The sequence below is a fragment of the Ornithodoros turicata genome, chromosome 5 (genome assembly GCF_037126465.1).
Source record: "Ornithodoros turicata isolate Travis chromosome 5, ASM3712646v1, whole genome shotgun sequence".
Lineage (NCBI taxonomy): Eukaryota > Metazoa > Arthropoda > Arachnida > Ixodida > Argasidae > Ornithodoros > Ornithodoros turicata.
The window spans coordinates 24,526,411-24,546,224 of record NC_088205.1 but is presented as its reverse complement, the minus strand read 5'-3'; the positions used below and the strand labels follow the sequence as shown (position 1 = coordinate 24,546,224).

The window sequence follows — 19,814 nt, the reverse complement described above, 5'->3', positions numbered from 1 at the left end:
CTGTTTCATTCATGTTGCGAAAAGTGTACACCCATCCGTCAGTTTCCAGCCTCATGTAGTGATGATCCTGGAGCGTTCTGTCGAGAGTTTCGTACCATGTTCTACCGGACTGCTTCCGACCGTAGAGACATTTTTCTAGTTTGCAAACTTTCCCGGAAGTGGAAGTGGTACTAGACCCAGGCGGTTGCTCCATGTACACTTCCTCTTCGAGAACAGCATGGAGATACGCCGTTTTAACGTCGAGTTGACGCATCACTAGGTTTTCTTCATTGGCCAAAGCTAATATGTAGAGGACGATGGTCTTCCTCTACATGAGCCCCGACCGGCGATGATGGTATGCCACGGAGAGGCGATGACGGTGACCTATCTCCATGGTCGCGCAGGTGGAACTGAGAAGCGGGTGCTCCACGCGCGTGGCCATCGTTGTCGTCGTCCAGCGTCCGCTACAGGGGTCCCCCGGCCGTCAGATGCGTTGCGGACGCATCGCAAGAGCTGGAGTCCAGGTAACGCGTCTGGGAAAAGCTGCAGGTGAGGGCAACCGTGGTAGACGTGCAGACGTGCTGACGTGTGGTCGAACAGGTGCAGGGCACGGCACACGTTCGTGGCATGTCACCACGTCTGCACGTCTACCACGGTCGCCCTCAACTGCAGCTTTTCCCAGACGCGTTACCTGGACTCCAGCTCTTGCGATGCGTCCGCAACGCATCTGACGGCCGGGAGACTCCTGTAGCGGACGCTGGACGACGACAACGATGGCCACGCGCGTGGAGCACCCGCTTCTCACGTCCGGGTCACCAAATGTAGAGGACGATGGTCTTCCTCTACATGAGCCCCGACCGGCGATGATGGTATGCCACGGAGGGGCGATGACGGTGACCTATCTCCATGGTCGCGCCGGTGGAACTGAGAAGTGGGTGCTCCACGCGCGTGGCCATCGTTGTCGTCGTCCAGCGCGTCCGCTACAAATAACAATCGGAGGCTGTTGAGCTTGACTACTGGTGAAAAAGTTTCATAGTAGTCAACGCCATGTGCTTTACTGGCTCCTACGGCTACAAGACGCGCTTTATATTTCTGTATCACCCCCTTTTCGTTTCGTTTTACCCTGTAGACCCATTTTGATTTGACTACTTTCATTCGGGGCTCTTTATCCACTAGGGTCCATATACCATGTTCGTGTAGTGACTGTAATTCATCGTCCATGGCTTGATTCCATTTTGAGGATTCAGGAGAGGTTATAGCCTCTACGTAGGTGGAGGCCTAGCATGGTTCAATGGTTTTGGTCGGTTTGATCGGTCGTTCTTTCACTTCCCGTATAATCTCATGATCAGTATAACTCTTCTTCTTCGGGTCCAGCTATAATATCTGATGAGGATGCGAAAGTCTAGTAGAGTGACGTAATTCAAGACCATCGTCTTCGGTGGAATCGTCGGAAGTGTCATCTACAGGAGAACTGTTCCGGATGGCAGACTTGTCTGACGTTTGCGTGTCACGACGCGTGTGCGACGTGTGCGAGGTTGTGGACGTTGTGGTGTTTGATGTGCTGTCATCGTGAAGAGAGACGGTGGTGGGCTCGTAAGAAGGAACATTGAGTATCTGCTCGGTTTCGTTTTGGTTGGACCCGTGCAGAAGCTCTGAACCACTGCGCTGTTCTAGACAGCGAACGTCTCGACTGACGACGACTCGTTTACGTTGAGGGTCAAACAACCTATATCCCTTGCGGTCATCGCAACATCCCCCCAAAAAAGCTGGGTATGCTCCTGTCTTCAAGTTTGGACCTGTGATGTGTTGGAATCCATGTATATGCAAGACACACAAAAACTTTCAGGTAGGCAGCCGTTTGTTTGCGATTGGTATAAATCTCCTCAGGCGTACGTCCTTGCAATATCTAGCTGCACCTGTCCCTGATGTAAGTTGCTGTATTTACCTCTTCAACCCAGAAGACCTCAGGCAATTTTGCCTCCGCGAGTAGCACGCCGGCAGTTTCGACCAATGTACGGTTTGTGCGTTCGGCAATGCCGTTCTGTGCTGCAGAGTAAGGCATTGTCTTTTGATGCACGGTTCCCCTTCGTGTGAGAAAATTTTCCAAATCCTGTGCAAGAAATTCACCGCCGTTGTCAGTCCGTATCCTTTCTACCCGCTCTCCGGTTTGAGTTTCTGTCTTCGTTATCGCCGCTTGGACAATCGCCGCTGTCTCCGCTTTACTTTCATAAAATGCACAATAACCTTTCGGCTACAATCATCAACGATGACGAGTAGATACCTGCTACCTCCGAGTGAGGGTGGAAAAGGGCCGCACAAGTCCATGTGAAGTAGCTCGTTGACCGTACGTCTGGGAGCATGGCTAGTAGACTTAAATGGCAGCCGCGTGAATTTTCCAATGATACAATGTTCGCAGTAACGATCTGTGGGCGGAGGTAAACTGCTTGGGAGCCCTCGAACCATCTGCTTACTGGCCATCACGTGCTATGTGGTAAAGCTCATTTTTAAGAGCGTAGTTCTAAATGCGATAGCATTTATGAGCGACCCTACCGCGTTTTCTTGAGGCAAGGTATGTCTCCGCGTAAGATCTGCACTCATTGGCTGCTGCTTGGAGATCACGTGCGTTGTGATAACGCTGAAATGTTCTCAGGCGATAACAAACGTGGCCACGAAACGTGGAAAAACTCCCTCGCACTGACGAGGGAGCGAAGCCGTTAAATGCGGCAGTGCCAACAGCACGAAGCAGAGAGAAAAAGAATAGACAAAACGAAGCTGAAGCAGTGGCCCATTCACAACGGCAACATTGCACAGAGCAGACAGAGGACAGTACAGAGCTCAAACGGCACAAGTGCATGTAACTTGTAGGCTGTTGTGTTCTCTGGGACAGCGGCTGCGGTCAAACAGGTCGGCGTGTAATTTTGAGGTGGAATTTTCCATACGTGTTCAAGCGCGGATATAAAATCGCCATGAGAGAGGGCACGCAAGGGGCGACGCAAGACGGACGCAAGACGCAGACAGCAGCGAGCTATGCAGCCCACCAGCACATCTGAACCCCAACTCCAGGTCATTGTGCTTACAAGCAAATAAGTAAACGGTCCTCCCCTTCCCCTCCTTCTCACTGCCCTCTCCTCCGAACAACGTGCCACTAGCCTAGGCAGGCAGATCGCTCGTCTACCCAATGTTACCCCCCCCCCCTTTTTAGCGGGCGAGAATGTCCCACAAAAACGACAAATGCAGCACAAACTTCATATGCGATGCAAAGGGGACGCGTATCAGACAAAAGGAAAACAAACAAACAAAAATAACTACCCACTAGTCTCGAGATTTCCGAAAAGATGGTGCAGCTCGGGCCAAGGAGAACGACAAATATGCAGGCCTTTAAAGGTACTGTAAAGCAGTAGACAAGCATGATATGCCGGTGATGTGACTAGAGACTTTGTTGCTTCTAAATGCCATATGCGGAACCATACGACCGACAACGCGCTATAAATATTTTTAATTTGCCATGAAAAATGCGGCGTAGTGGAGCGGTGCGACGCCTGGTGTCAAACAACCCCCTGTACAGCAGGCAACACTGAAAATTGGTATTACACACTATTACATCGGAACTTCGTTATTTTAGTAACCATATTATTAGTTTCCCTGTTTACCTATGCATTCTGAAACCCCTGTTAATAGTGTTTTTTGCGCAGTAACCCAGCGCTGGCCGCTGTTCGATGGAGGCTCTCCCTACTTCTCTACTGCGCCTGCGCGTTCCTTCTGTTTGCGGCCTCTTTCGAACGAACAAACTCTCTCTGTGAACCTCTGTGAACAAACAAGGACCCGACGCTCTCTGGCTTCTTGAAAGTCTGACACATTTTTTTTTTTTCAACTGCTCAGCATTTCATTTCAGTTCGCTTATCCGTTTATCCTCAGATGTGGATCGTCGTGTGGATTGCAGGGGCGGCTTTTATGGTGGATTGCTATGTCGGGCCCAGTGTTATACGCATGCAATGTGGTTGCCACCGTATGTGGCAGGAGTGCGGATTCATTTCGAATACCTAGTACAGTATTGCCCGTAATCTTTAATTGTAATTTTCTAATTGATTGCACCGTCGATTGGAATGAATTTTACGCAGTTTTTGTCCTGGTGGCTTGGACTATCGAATAGCCACACTAAATGACATTTGATCGGTGCTGCTTTACAGTACCTTTAACATGCAGAACCCCTTCTTCTGCGTACGGCCAAGCTGTTCTGCGCCTACAAGGCAAAATCCCACCATCGTATACCGTGGTCTTCTATACGGAGCCGCTGTGGACCTTATGTTTGCCCCCGTGCACACATCCGTTTCTGGTCTTCCGAAAAAGAGCCTTGTCCCAGCTGTTGTGGCATGCCAACTAACGCTGCAACATCTCCATTCCCTGCACTCGAATCGAACGGAGGTTTACACTGACGGCTCGGTGGCATCCGATGGATCATCATCTGCTTTTTATATTCCTGAGGAGGCATACGAGCGCGGTTTCAAGCTACTGCCCGCGCTGTCATCAACTGAAGCAGAAGCCTTTGCTATCTTATCTGCTCTGCGGTACATCTCTTCGTCGACTATTATTTCAGATAGTAAGCCAGCCTTCGAGGCCCTGGTATCGTATTCGCCCAAAGTTATCAACGACATCTACACGGAGATCCTTTGCCTGCACGCCATACTGTCGTCTCTAGGCCACAGTGTGTGGTTCCAGTGGATTCCGAGCCACGTTGGTATCTCGGGGAATGCCCTCGCCGATTCTGCGGCCAGGAGAGCTCGTGCAGCTGTGTCTGTCACTTCTACCCCGCTTACCCCTAACCGTCTGTCGGCTAGCCATTCACCGATACTGCACAAATAGCCCCCAGGTATTTTTCCAAGACGCTGCCAGGACGAACTCTTTTCTGCGCTCGATTGACCCTACGATGACCCACACAGTGGTAGGCCGCTACCCCAGGGAGGAAGAGTACTTGCTCCACATCCTTCGACTGAATGTGGCGCGGACTCCACTGCTCCTCTTTAAGATGAGCCACCTTTCGTCACCCAACTCCCCCACCTGTCATGTTGAAGGAGACATTCCGCACCTGCTGCTCCACTGCACCCGTTACCGCCAACACCGTCTTCTCCTAGGGTCGCGCATCGCTCGCCTCAAGATTTCGGACTTTTCCCTAGCTGCGCTGCTAGGCCCCACACAACATAGTCAGGTGACAAAGGCATTTGTTCAGTTCCTGCGGATCTGTGGCCTTCTGGGTGAATTGTGAACAATTTCGTGTTCGTTTTCCTTTTTGTTTGCTTTTCGTTTTTTTCTCTTTCTTTCCGGGGAATAGCAAGCCGCAGTAGCGCAGGCTAACCTTTCCCTCCTGTTTTTTCATATAATAAACATATCCCCCCCCCCAATGCACATGTTACCGACATAGCGACTGACCCGGTACTGGCCAACTGCAACGTCCTCGCCCTCTCGGAGTCCTGGGCGAACCTACCGCGACATTTGAAGTCTTGTGATGCGTTTCGTTTACGAGAAGAGAAGACAACCGAAACGCCGGTGCCACCACCTACTCGAGAAATGACGAAACTATCTTAGCAACCAAGTCAGTCACGCTCGAAGTAGACAATGAAGTAGAACATGCCCTAGTCGCTGCAGACGAAGTTGGTGACGTATGCGTCATAGAAACGGGGGAATGGTGTTTGAGGGAAGTGTGGTCAGCCTGTTCGTGAGTGGCGGCTCGGTGCAGCCAGGCAAGGGAGTAGAGGGAAGGGTAAAAAAAAGGAAAAAGAAAAGGGGAAATGTGGTAGTGGCACAGGAGAGGGAGGGTTGTGCAGTCCCTCCTGATCTGGGCATAGGGTAGTCGCGAACTACCTACCGCAGAAAACACACGAGCATCCCTGAGTAGCCTTCATTGGGATGCTCTCTGTACCACGGGAACTGCCAGTATGATTGGCGAAGTTACCCCACCTATGCGTGTACAAGTGGACTGCACATGGATGCCCCCACCCTCATCGTGCTGTATACACTACGCCGGGATCCCCTCAAGGCAAGATCAAGAAGTTCCTCCTAGACAAACTCTTCAATTACTCTGCAAGCAACGCCTTCATAGAAAAATTGAAGGAACACAACATGCCCGTGATTGCCAGCGGAGAGAACAATATGGACATCAAGAAGCCCCAGAGCAACTTGTTCGCGGACTTTATGAAGGAAAACTTCGAGTAGTCGGTAACGATAGATTACCACAACCCGTACGGAAAACTTTATAGATGGTGTCTTCCCCAGGAGCATAGCCAAGCTAGTTGTGGCCAAGTACGTCAGCCACTTCGGTCTTCGCAGACCTCTGTTGTCCATCGTCGCAGAATGCCAGTGATGAGCTCTTAAATGCTATTGCATTTCAATGGCAATCTGCACAACATTTCTGCCGTATTTTTTTACTATAATTCAATGACACGTTTTCTGGAACATTCTGTATAACGAACATAATGCTACGTAATGAGGACGGATGTATGTAGAAAAATGTGGAGAGGGTAGTTCCACAAATGTAAGATCCCTGTGCTCCATAACACTCGAAAACGAACTGTTCAGCGAACAACAACAATAGATGATGACGATGAGATGCGGGTAGAACAGTAGAGCAGGGTGGGTCAAGTCTAAGATGACTGTAGAAAACTCAAAACAATGACAGTGAAGGCTTCTAAGTTTAATATGTACAAGCTTCTGCGTCGTGGACCACGCTTCATCAGGTACAGAATGATTTGTTGAACTCACACAAATATACTCGTAAAAGAAGGAGACAGATATGGGGAAGAGGGTAATAATGCGAGGGTTGAACAACAAGAGAGAGGTTTTTCCTCCCATCTGTACTGCACTCTTCTTGTGTGCTTAAACTCTTTGGGTTAAAAAGGAAGACGAAATCCTAAGACATCCTCTGGGCCTCTGCTTTGTTGTTACTCAGCGCTAATCGTACAGGTTTCAGGCGCCTTTATAAAATTATACTATATACACTGTATACATTTGGCGTATACAATTGAAACAACTTTTTTGGACATTCTGTATATCCGGTGTATAAGGTTTTTGCTATACAAAGTGTAGAGAAAACATTGTATACAAATGGCTTTTCACCATGACGAAAACCCGAGACTGGGAAAAAGACGAAAAACAGACGACACGGCTTTTCACGATGAGTTTATTATGTGTATACACAGTATACTTAAGGTACAAAGCACAGTAGTTCTGTGCACACTCTTGCCCGGCAGGCACAATCGCTGGAGGAATCTCCGGACGCTCTGCTTGATTTTCGAGAACTCTGTACCGGTGCACGCTGCGCGGCACTAATCTGTAATCGCAATGGTAATGTATGTCTGTGCAAAACACAATAGTGAAATTAGTGCTTACCAAATATTGCTCGCATGCGGGCCGGGTCTACCTTTTCTTTTGGAGGCGCATCTTTGTGTGCGTTGCTTGGGTCTCCAGTGATGGGCTTACCCATCAACTCATCTTCAGTGAAAAGGAGGCGCAACAAATCTCGAGCTAATCTTGTCCGGTTGCCCCCACTAATGGTCTTTGCGCGGTCGTCTTGTAGTTTGTGAACCCGGTGCACATCCCACATCTGCACTCCACACCACTTGACAAGGATATAAGCCGATCACTGCTGAGACAGCTCTGGCGGCCGCGGCATCCCGTGCCCAGTTCAACCGTTGAAACTTCGAAACGTCTCAGTTCACACGCGTGGCGTCCTTTTCGCTCACAACCGTGACTCACACTGGCCCAACCGCTGTGGCAACAGTGAAAAGGCGAAAGAGACGTCCGACTCGCTACTCGCTACTACGTCGTGCAGTCAGAAAGCATGGCCTAATCACGGAAATTCAAACACAATATAGGACTTTTGTTAATGATATTTGTGAAATTTAAAACACTCACAGTAACTCAAGATCCAATTACAAAACAGAACCTGATGTCTAGCGTGGCGTCCGCCGCCATCGCGCCTTTTTTTTAAGTTACTGTGGTGACCATGGTGGCGACTTTGCAAATGGCACCTTGCTGGAGAAGCGCGATGGAACGGCCATGGGGGGGTTATTGATATTGCAGATTGTGATTCCAATGCAATGAATTGCGTTATATTGTTCGGAGTGTTCTACACTTCCCTGCATATGCCAGAATGTTATGCTCGTTGTCGCAGAGTGCTCACATTCTACTGTTATTGACATAGTGCTGCCTAGAATTGGCGAGGTCGGAAATATGAACGCAATCAACTGGAATGACATCTCATGTCATTCTCATGTCATTCCAGAAAACATGTTTGCATACCCAGTAAATGTTAAAATTGAGTGTTGGTAGGCATCGTATATGGAACAGCTGATTGGAGCATCGAGAATGTATGCGTTCATGTCACAGTTTATTACCATTGCGCGCTCTAATACCGTGGTGTCATCGGCTTTTTTTAATATATCAGGAGGTCAAACTTTTCTCCAATTCTATTACTTTCAACATGCAACTTGCTTATTTGTACATTGTTTCGAATAAAATTCTGGGTTAGAAATGCTGAGTAAGTCTTTTGTATACCATGGGTATACGTTTAATCTTTACAATAACTATATCAATCTCGTATTCCACGTGTGTAAACACGTTTTTATATCCTTCGTATACAATTCTTCTTTACTGTGTCTATCTCACTTCTGTATTCCGCTTGCCTCAAGACCTTTCTATACGGTTAGTATACATTTCTTTTATACCAGCTCTATGTCAATTTTGTATTCACCCTGCATGAAGACATTTGTATGAAAATTGTATTCGCTTTTGTGCCAGGGTGTCGAACCGAAACGTTTTTCGCTCCGGTTTTCGTTCCGGTTGTATCATAAACGGTCCGATACCGGTTCTGCTCCCTAGCAAAAAAAAAAAAAAAGATAACGGTTCATACCGGTTTTCACCGGTTCCGCTTCTGGTGGGCATATTCATTCCCAGAACAAAAATCAATGTCGCTAAATGTAAACACGTCTATTCCGCATACATGGTATTTAATATTAATAGCCAGCTGTGAAATTGGTAGCTCCTGGTTCCTGTAGTTGACTGTCCGTTCAAACAGGCTTTCTCCTTTCTTGGACAGCATGATACAGACGAACTTGTTTGTCGTAGTGTCATACGTAAACCAACCAACCAACCACTTTACCACCAAAGCACTTTACCAACTGGTAAAGTGCTTTCTTTGCGTCCCATCTGAGTGTCTGTTGCTGCTGCCTAGCCAGCAAGCACCACCGCACGAGTATGACGCAAATCGAAGAACACCTTCACTCACAAACGAGCTCGACGGCTCCGTTTTCTTTTCTTCGTGTCCTGTCCACAAAAGAGGCGCCACTTCGCACGCGCTTGCCCTCGCGGATACCTAAATGTATTCAACTTCGCTGCTCTCAGACAAGGCACGCGTTGCGCGACATTACCGATAGAGAAGCCGTTACGCAGCCTTCTTGGGTCGTTGCTTAGTTGAGGAGACTTTGGGCGGATCAAATTAAAACGAACACTGCGGCACATTGGTAGAGAGTCATAACCGGTCACATACACCTCTAAGTCTATATGCGCGAACGATAAAACGTTACAAAGCTAGCCTAAGGGTCATAGTATACCGACATACATTCCACCGTAACCGTAACCCTCGTAAAGTATCCATGACATGACTTCAGAGCACACGACGTCAGTTTCATTCTCCTATTCGTAGTCCAAACCGACGAAGTTTTTTCTTGGACCGAAAACCGTTAAATAAATTTTTCGGTTTCCCTCCTGAGCGAAAAAAAAAAAAAAACGTATACGGTTTCGATTCCGTACCGGTTCGCACCAAAATAGCGTTTTTTTTTTCTGTTTTCGGTTCCGGTTTTCGGTTCGCTCCGATACCCTGGTTGGTTGGTTTTGGCTATAGACATAGAGTTGATATACAGTTAATAGAAGTCTATAGATACTACACCTGTCTATAGGCCATTTTCATTAGGGATGCACTGTTCACTTTGGGTTTTTGGTACTGTACTGTTCGCCTTGGGACATTTATTAACTTTTTTCTTTTAACGAATCAGGATGCAGGGAATAGGCTAAACTATCTAGGCGCACTATGCAACCGATGAAGTTGCGTTCAAACGGGGGATGTTATGAAGCAGCGTAAAAAAAGGGGGAGGAATATATGTTTATTATAGTATACAGGGTGTTTCAGTTAAATCCCCGGGCTAAATAATTCGTGAACGGGTGCACCAATCGAAGAACTTTATTTTTTACAAGTATCTGTCCGATACCACCTACAAGCTGCGCACCGTGTGAGTGAGGGGAGGACGCTCATTATTTAAATAAAAATTCAAATGAGTTTCGTGAAAAAACGTAACTTCTAAGGCAGGGCGCTATCGGCATTAAAATGGGTACTACCCCTTTTGTGACCTTCAGTGGACACCTTTTAGAGAAAAATCTGCCACCGAAGTGGGTCATTTGTTGCAGTACTTAGTTGGTTTCGGTTTACGTATTTTTGTCGCGGCTGGTCGCGGCGAAGCCCAAAAGGACGTAATCCATTGGTGTAATTCATTGGTGTAACGACGTAATTCATTGGTGGATAAGGGAGTGAAAGAGCGTCCTTTTGCGTCCTGACCAGAAGTGATAAATATTGCGAAAATTGCTGGTGAATGTGAAGAAAAGAATATGTAAAAAGAAGTGTCTATAGTACAGGTGTGCGTATCTACACTCTAAGAAAAAAGGTAGAGTTTTGTACCTAAGCTAGCAGAACGACAGTAATTCTGCCATTTCGGGTCAACCCACGCCCGCCTTCTTCTTCGCGGGTATAAGCGACGGCGTCCCTTTCCCTTGCTGCTCTCTTTGAAGCTTGCTCTAAGAGAAAAAAAGGGTAGAATTACCTACCCAAGCTGGTAGAACGACAGCTTCTACTCTGCAGTTATACCAAAATGGTAAAATTGGTGTGAGTAGAAACGTGGTTGCAACGCAGCTCTACTGAGATGGGTAGAAAATTCAACATTTTTTTCTTAGAGTGTATGGAGCGACGAACCCTGATAAATTCCACCTCGCTTTGCGGAGGCACTGAGGAGTCCAGCCTCAATAGGATACTGGAAGGCACTTTTTTTGTTCAAACGAAGAGTGGATATGTTACTAAAGATTGTAATTCTAAAGTATAAAAATCAAAAGAGATGGCCTAGTCCAGGAGCAAACCCTTTTCAGGTACCATCATTAAAGCCAGAGAAGTAGAGTGTAGTGATGTGTTGATAGTCGTGTTTTTAAAACATAGCCTTCACCCATCCTTCCTTTACCGTTGGGTTGTCTTGATCACGACTCAGTTGTCTGAGATGTCTCTCAATTCCTTGTTATCCAACCATAGGCGTTGAGTTTTCATTTTGCCGGTGGGGGGGGGGGGGGCACAGCGGGCTTCGGCCCAAGAGCGAACGCAAAGTGTGTATGAATGTGTAGTGACAAGAGCATGGTTCCCCCGATGAGCTCCACCATGTTATGCGTGCGTATACGGTATACCGTCGGTGCATCACCGGACTTCCCTCTTACAGGGCGACTCTTAGGCCTTTACTTTTGCCATGCGCGGAGTTTCTAACTACTGCGCAGGCAAAATTTTCTTGGATACGTTTTCTAGTATTTTTATTACGCGCTTTGAGTGCACTGACTTCAAAACTCGCAGTGACCTATGTCTGATTCACATGGGTCAGAAATACAGAAATAATAGATGTATTTGTTGTAGGTATACTCTAATAAAAAAAGGTGGAATTTTCTACCCGTCTCGGTAGAGCTGTATTGCAACCACATTTCTACTCAAACCAATTTTACCTTTTGGGTATAACTACAGAGTGGAAGGAAACTACAGAGTAGACACTGTTGGTTCTACCAGCTTGGGTCGGAAATTCTACCCTTTTTTCCTTAGAGTACACGTGAGAGAGAGGGGCAGGGGAAAGAGGCGCCGCCGCTTATACCCGCGGAGGAGAAGGCGCGCGTGGATTGGCCCGAAATGGTAGAAGTACTGTCGTTCTACCAGCTTGGGTTGGAAATTCTACCTTTTTTTCGTAGAGTGAGGTTGTAGTAATTGTCCCTAGAAAGACTAGAGACTGTTGTACGTGCGTCTCGCAATTTTTATTCGATTTCTACACTGAAATCACGAGTGAAAAGAAATGAGATTAGGAAGAATTCCTACGCCGTGGTGAAAAACGTGTCCCTTCGCACTGCGGACCGTCCTATGAACTCGTCTGCAATGGCATCAAGGTTTAATTTGCGGGCGAGCTCTTTTTGGCAGTGCAGAAGCGCCGCATGGCTCAGACGGGATCGGGACATTGTTGATCTTAAATATGTTTTGATGCGACGGAGGCAGGAGAACGACCATTGTGACGTTCACGACTTCAGTAGAATGGTCAGTGCGATTTTTAACAGTTGAAAGATGAAAGTCACTGAAAAGGTTAGCCAGCTGTAGGAGTTGAACCCACATCTTCTGGATTGGATCTGAGGCTTTGTATGTATTTGTCCCTTTTATGTTGTTCCAGCCTCAGAACATCAGTTCTCTCATGTTTTAACAGTTGTGTCATTTCCGGTAAAAGGCTGCGGTCATTGAACTAGATGAATTCTACAACATCTTGAAATGTTTTCAAGAGCACGACGCAACGCGGCTAAGGAATATTGATCACCATGTCCCGATGTAACTCAAGAGGTCCCGCATCCAAATCTGCACCGTAAAAATTATAGATGTACGTGCTGTAGCTTCTCCCTAGCTCTCAATGTGTGTGCTGCCACATAGCTGGTGGTATCTATGTATCTATCGGTATCCGATGATCGCAGGGTTTCGACTACCTCGTAGTAGCGCTGTCGATACATGCCTTCCGCTGACTGGAACGCGTGAGCGTCCGATCCCTCATCATATCCCCGTGGCGCCTGTCTTTGCCTTGAAACCGAAACACATGGCTTTTCCATGTCAAACTTCTTCGCTTTCTTTTGCGTTTCGTTCCAGAAGCGCGAGAAGCCGTGCCTAAGTTCGATAAGCACCCTTTTACAGTTTCCACCACCTGGAAGTTTATTGTTTAGAAAACGACTTATCTTTTCAGGAGCGGGAACGGAAGAGCGATGAAGCTGTGTCAGTTCTTTCTTTGTGTCTTCCTTGCAGCAGGTGGGTCTCGTTCGTTACGTACCGGAACTGGAACTGAATGTCATTGAATTATGTATGTGTTCTTTATAGCGCTGACAAATCACTACGCTACGCGTACAGGAGCATAACAGTATGTCTCAATATCTCCACATTTATATCGCTTTTTTCCCCTGCCGAAATGCCGAACATGAGACAGAGCTTGACAGTTTGTCGTTATTAGACTTAAGTCTTAATTAGGAGACATAACATTTATTGCACTAGATAGATACATAGATTTATGGCAATCTACACGAATAAAGATGTTAGTATAATCAATGAAGGAAGAGGAAATTAGATTAGATTAGGGTTAGAAAAGAAAAATATGGAGATGGTGGCTCCTGTAAAACACAGGAACCGGAATGAAAGTTAGTACGTCTAATAACAGGAAATGCTTTCCTTGAGCTCGCTTGCGTTCTTCATAATACAGCGGAATGTTGGCAGTTCAATCATTTGAACTCACGTTCGTCTGCCTCTTCAAAAACAGCTTACATTTCGAGTAAAGAATAGAAATAGAAAGAAAAAAAATGGGTTGTTCGAGCAGTTCTTGATCCACATATTGCTCGTGAAGCTTTGAGCATAAGCTTATTTGCGCTAGACATAAGCGCAATGGTTCGATAATTCGAGAATTCTGTGGCCCTGCGCAATCCTTTGAGATTGCAACGTAAGCTGACATGTCGCAATCCAGATGCCACTGACGTGTTTTCAAAAAGTTGTAGGCATATTGAAAGCAGCCCTTATACAGCATAATTTTGAGGATAATATAAATAGTTCTCTTCGGCTGCTGAGCAATAACGTTACCAACTTCATCATCTGGCAAGACGTTCGATACCGTCGGGATCCCAGCTGCTGTGCATGGAGTCTTTAGGCCGCCACCGGACGGCGGCATGCTGCTCTCGCGCTGGTCAATCAGCTCCGACGTTTCCACTTGATTATACACCCGTTTTAGACCTTTCACGTAACCACCAGATCGCTAAAGAAGGGCAACATCTGAGAATGACAAGTTTCTGACAGAGCCTCCATCACGATGTATACATGCCGTTCTCACCGCTCCCGATTTGGTGCCAGAACGACATCCAGTTTCACAGCAAACACGCTCTGCGTCAGCCACTGTGCCGATCAACGCAATTATCGCTTGAGAGAGAGGGTCGTATACGTCTTTTTGTGACAATTCAAATTGCCACAAAAAGGCGTGCGCCTCTCGTTTTCAACAAATCGGGAAAGCGAATGATATAATTCTGCATGGCGGCTGGTTCCGAGCGTCCTTAGTCGCGGAAGCACCGGAAGTCTTCGTGGCACCGGAAGTTGTGGAGGGGGTTTGTTTATGGTTATCCGAGAATGTCATGGCATCGATACTTTCAACCGCAGAATAAAAGGTTTTCATGCGCTTTTCAACCCTATACACTTAAACGAAGACTTCACCACATAGCACGCTGAAGGCCAACCGCTAAACAGAATGATGCCGTTATCGCTTCCGATTGGAAGCACGAGGCGTAAGGCTTTTTGCGACAGTTACTATATTTGCAAAAGCGCCACAAAATGCCGCACGCCTCTCATTTTCAACGAATCGGGGGGCTTAATCGCTTCATCGTCGTTACGGTCGTTACAAGCTAACGAGTGGCGGGAAATTCAAAAAGGTGGGTACGTGACACATTGCGCGTAACGTGTACCACGGCCTTCACGTATCGCGCGAAGAGCGCCGTGCACGTGTTTTATCACGTGCCCACCTTTTAGATTTCCCGCCAGCCTTTTTGAATTTCCCGCCACTCGTTAGCTTGTAACGACGATGAAGCGATTAAGCCCCCAGGACAGAGAACGATGCCATTCGGAATGTATACGGTTAGCTAGGAGCGTGATATGCGATGAAGTTTTGTTTTAATAGAGTAATTCACAGCAATACAAACTGAACGGGGTTCATCCATTGAGTCTTTCGTGATTAATGCGTGAAAGAAGCCCCAATTTACACTTTGCGGAGTTGCCTGTCATTGGCTTCATCAGACGATGTCCTGCGATGATTGGGCAAATCGTACGAGGAGACCAGCGAGAGGCCGCACCCCATTGCCGTCCTTCTTGAGGAGAACAGGAGAGGGAAATAGTAAGTGGCCGGTTTGCGACGCAATAAAACAACATTCTCGGGTAAACATAAACAAACCTCCGCCACAACTCCCGGTGCCACGAAGAATTCCGGTTCTTCCGCGACTACGGAGGCTCGGAACCAGCCGTAGTGTAGAATTATATCTTTCGCTTTCCTGATTTGTTGAAAACGGGAAGCGTACGCCTTTTCCTGACAATTTCATTTGCCACAAAAAAAGAGAAAAAAAAATAATAAGGAGGGGTGAACGACCCTCCCTGTCCTCAAATCAGAAGCGATAACTGTATCAGTCGGCACAGTGATATGCGCACAGCGTGTTTGCTGTGAAACCGGCTGCCGTTTTGGCACCAAACCGGTATCGGTGAAAACAGCATCTATACGTTTTTGCGCTTTAGCGGCCCATGAAGGCTGACCACTTGCGGGCGCCACCAACTTGCGACCGCCGCCTGCGGGGGCGGGGGGGCTTGGAGGCCCGAGACCCTCCGGGAACTTTCCCAGCCGGGGGGGGGGGGGATGTCTACCTAGCTGACACCCAAGATGAAAGTTTCAAGGGATATCCTAAGAATCGTGTGTTTCATGCGAGTGATCATGAAAATCCTGTAAAAATTTGCCTCACAACGTCGCAACACGGAATTCCTGACACCCTGCCCGACCTCTGTGCATGAAAGGGGGGGGGGGGCGTTGTGCCCCGGCCCCCTCAAGCAGCGTGAAAACTCTCCGCCTATGTCCAGAATTGCATCATTTCGCACAACCCTGCCCCGTCAATGACCTCAGCCACAACCAGGCTACCCTGCTTCGGGACTGAGATGCAAGGCTGTACTACACTGTTAAAACAGAACTTCACCACATAGCACGCTCCTAGCCAACCATCATACCGAATGATATCATTCTGTGTCATAATTTGTTGAAAACAGGAGGGAGGCGCCTATCTGGGACAAGATAATCTGTCCCAGATAGGCGCCTCCTCCCATTTTCAACAAATCAATGCACAGAATGATATCGTTCGGAATGGTGGTTGGCTAGGAGCGTGCTATGTGGTGAAGTTCTGTTTTAACAGTGTAACACAGGTCTGCCTTCCGTTACAAGATTGACGCAGTTGACGCAGTTGGCGCAATCGGAAACTCTTCAATCCCCTGTGTCACATTGTCAGACATTCTGTACCCGCAAGGTCCTACCCACATCCGTCGAAGACCACGGTATGCGTTGATAGAACTGACGAGCCAGCGCGGTGGCGTGTAGCAGCAAGGCCACATCATCGTCGTCCACGGGTCGCTACAGTAGTAGCCTTACGACGATGGCTGCCGCCTGCACGAGGATACACTTCCTACACGATGACCTGTGCAGGCTGTCTTGGCCTAGATGCACGTATAGCGCTGCCGTCGACAGCTGCGCTCGCGTTGTCTCTTAGCGCCCAAATCATGGCAAATTAATGTTAAAAAGAATGACGATTAACTGGTTAGAAGCATGAATAATTTAACCCCGAGACTTTCGTGCAGTAGTCTACACTTCTTCAGGTAACAAAATACATGGTAGAGCGAGACTTTATACATGCTCAAGTCATAAAAAAGGGTGAAGAGAAGAAAGAGAGAGGGAGAAAGCGGGCAAGGGTTATACAAAACCCCCAGATGGCAGACGGCTTAAAATGGGCACAAAAAATTGGGGAAGCAGTTTAACATGGCAAAGCCAAATGGAACTTCTAATGGGACAATGCAAGAAGTTACAGAAAGAGACACTGGACAAGAAACAAGAATACACCCACAGCACTTCCAAATGTTACTTTATTAATTAATAAATTGATGGTATTTAGTTCAGTTTCTTGAAACATCGCTGCACTAAGTTGAGTACCTCACATTAGTTATTAAATTGTTTTGCCAAAGCACTCTGCGTTTTACTACCACATTAGTAAGGATATGGTGGAAGATGTGCATCCCTATGCTGTAATACGTAGAATCACTAAATAGGGGTACAGAGTATCGTATTCCTTTCCGCGCCGGAGCCGCCGTTCGGTGTCGGCGATTGGGCCGATCGTGTCACATGGTTTCTTCTTCCAAGAACTGGCCGTCCATGTTGAGTCACCTCCATGCAAAATCGGCTTCCTGGGTTACGAGCTGGCTCGATTGCGCGTTGTTCTCCACTGGAGAAGAGGGACTTGGCGTCCCATTGCTAGGCGACGCAGCCGCGCCTGACTCAAGATGGCGGGCCCGCTCGCACGCGTGGCTCAGTGTCGGTGATGGTGATGGTGAAAGGGCTCGCCGTTGTCGGCCTCACAGACGTGGGCAACGTCACGGCTTATGCCCTGGGGGAATGTGCGTCCTGGGCCGACTTCTAAGGGAGCTGTGCCGACATATGTCTGAAATACTCTACTCTGCTACTCTGTCCCTACTCTGTCGCTACTCCACTCCCTATTTAGTGACTCTAGTAATACCCACACCCACTACCGAACCATGTTTCCTGGCATCGTAGAAATTATCTGACCTCAAAACAGGCGGCTGTACGGAGATACCTACATGAAACGTATCACAGGGAGAGCACCGTCACATGCATTTAATGGCCAGGAAGTAGCTCGAGGTACAGAACGGAAATGACGAAATGTATTAGATGTAGGCTATACAACTGAACTGCTTCCATCTGCCCCCAAGCAACAAAATATTTTTTGCGCAATATTGGCTGTATATGAGACAATTGATGTTCTGAGGCTGGAACACATATAGAAAGGACAAATACATACACAGCCTCAAATGCCTAAGAAATTAATGATGAAAGAACCCACATCTTCTGGTTCGAGTCCTACAGCTGGCTACCCTTTTCAGTGACTTCCATCTTTCATCATTAATTTCTTAGGCATTTGAGGCTTTGTATGTATTTGTCCTTGACATTGGCGGTATATTTGCTATACTGATCCAATACTGTGCTGATATTAGGCCAAGACGTTGTGCTGCTTGCGTTGTGTCAGGGGACTGGCGCAAGCTGTGTCGTGGCTAATACTCCTGTCAGACGGGCGCAGATGGCCGCATCCATTCCAGTCGATTTCGAAACTATGGTGTCATTTCATTCCTCGTGGACACCACTGACAACGGTATCGAAAATTCCACGCGAAATAGTGGCGTGGTTTGAGTGTTATTCAACGAAATACATGACAAAAAGCAGACGCCGGATGTTGAGAGTATGCCGGAATTCCCTCTCTGGAAGAAAGAGGAAACGTCACTCCCTATGAACGAATGAGGGCGGGACCTTGAGAAAAAGAATGGCGCGGCCGAGCGGGCGCTTCGTAGAGTTACTGGGCGTCTGGACGGCGCCTTTCCTCCTCTGAGCACCGCCCACTCACTCATCCGCTTAGGGTGTGACGTCACGCCGACGGAGTTTCTGCAGCCGCGGAAGCAGCGCTGATCTCTAAAATTATTTTAGTTATATCTAAGCACTTTTCCGACGAAAACGTTAGCCAAGTAGATATCGGCTGATGCCGCGCATAGCGCTAATGGTTTCATAGATCGGTTTCCGGATACGACCACCTCTTTAAAGGTTACGGCCTTAACTGCATATGGTCATTAACTCCTTGTCAGACGGTCAGCCAGACGGCCTTTGCGACGAAACTGGGGTTAAGAACTAAGGGCAATAAGACAGTTTACGGTGTTCCCTTGAAACTGCCAAAGCCTTGTTCCCAAACATCGCGAACAGGATGGCGCAGATTTCACTCAACCCGAAATAAAGTGTATTCACATGACGTAGTGTTCTGTCAACTGTTCTCGCCTTCAACGCCTGATGTTTTCCTGATACATTTAAAGCCTAAGGAGCGCAGAGCATAAACAGGAGACGTTTAATGCTGCTTTAACACAGAAAAGAGAATGAACTGTGAACTTGAGGTGACTCATCACGCGAGGAAGTGATTAGTCATTCTTCATCGTTGTTGCAACAGGAGATATACTTCACATCTGGCCACCTGCGAAGGTGCGGGGTCATCTTGGGGCGCTGATGGCTCGATACTGTTAAGATGTTGTACAGGTCGTCTCAACATAGTGCGACCTGAGGTCCTGAGAAGACACGATCGAATTCTTCCATCGGAACCGGGGTTAGACTTCCTGTACTACCCCCATTCGCCATTGTAATCTAGTTCGGTTTGGTTCTTGAATTAGTACGATGACTCCGACCTTGATGTTGGACCCCCTCATCGATTTTGAGTGTCAGTGTCGATTTGAGTGTTGAGTACGTCATACCTAACCCTTTAAATACCACGTCAATGACGAGGACGGTGCCCAGAAGAAGAACAGTCTCTGTTCGAAATATCGGCGACTCTCGTCCTGAGGCAACTCCCTTCATACTTATCCCTACCGGTTCGCTGGATTTCTACCCGTCTACGTAGTTTAGTAAGGTACTCTTTGTGCCACCTATTCCAGAGCAGTCGCAGATGTTCTTGGCGTTGAGTTCATGTTGGTTAGTTGGTTGGTTGGTTTTAAGGAAAAAATAAAATGAAGATTTTGGCTTCACTAATGTATGCCTGCATAACTGCGTTGCTCGGGAGGCATCCAGTAGGGTGGAAGAGCTGGTTTGATTCTCATTGCATGGAGTTAGACGTCTCCCATTGATGATGTCCGCGGGGTTAAAGGAATAGGTTCGGAA

The 19,814-nt window shown here is 47.5% G+C and overlaps 1 protein-coding gene across 4 annotated transcripts in view; it reads left to right on the top strand.

Annotated features, from left to right (window-relative positions):
* LOC135394233 (ras-related and estrogen-regulated growth inhibitor-like protein) overlaps positions 1 to 19,814 on the top strand; it is a 333,384-nt gene that overhangs the window by 35,273 nt on the left and 278,297 nt on the right. For 2 of the 4 annotated variants that reach the window (XM_064624872.1, XM_064624869.1), the window contains exon 2: positions 13,032 to 13,093. The exons of the other annotated variants lie outside the window; for them this stretch is intronic. The gene's annotated coding sequence lies outside the window, so the exon portion shown is untranslated. The remainder of the gene's footprint in view (positions 1 to 13,031; positions 13,094 to 19,814) is intronic. 4 annotated transcript variants of the gene reach the window in all.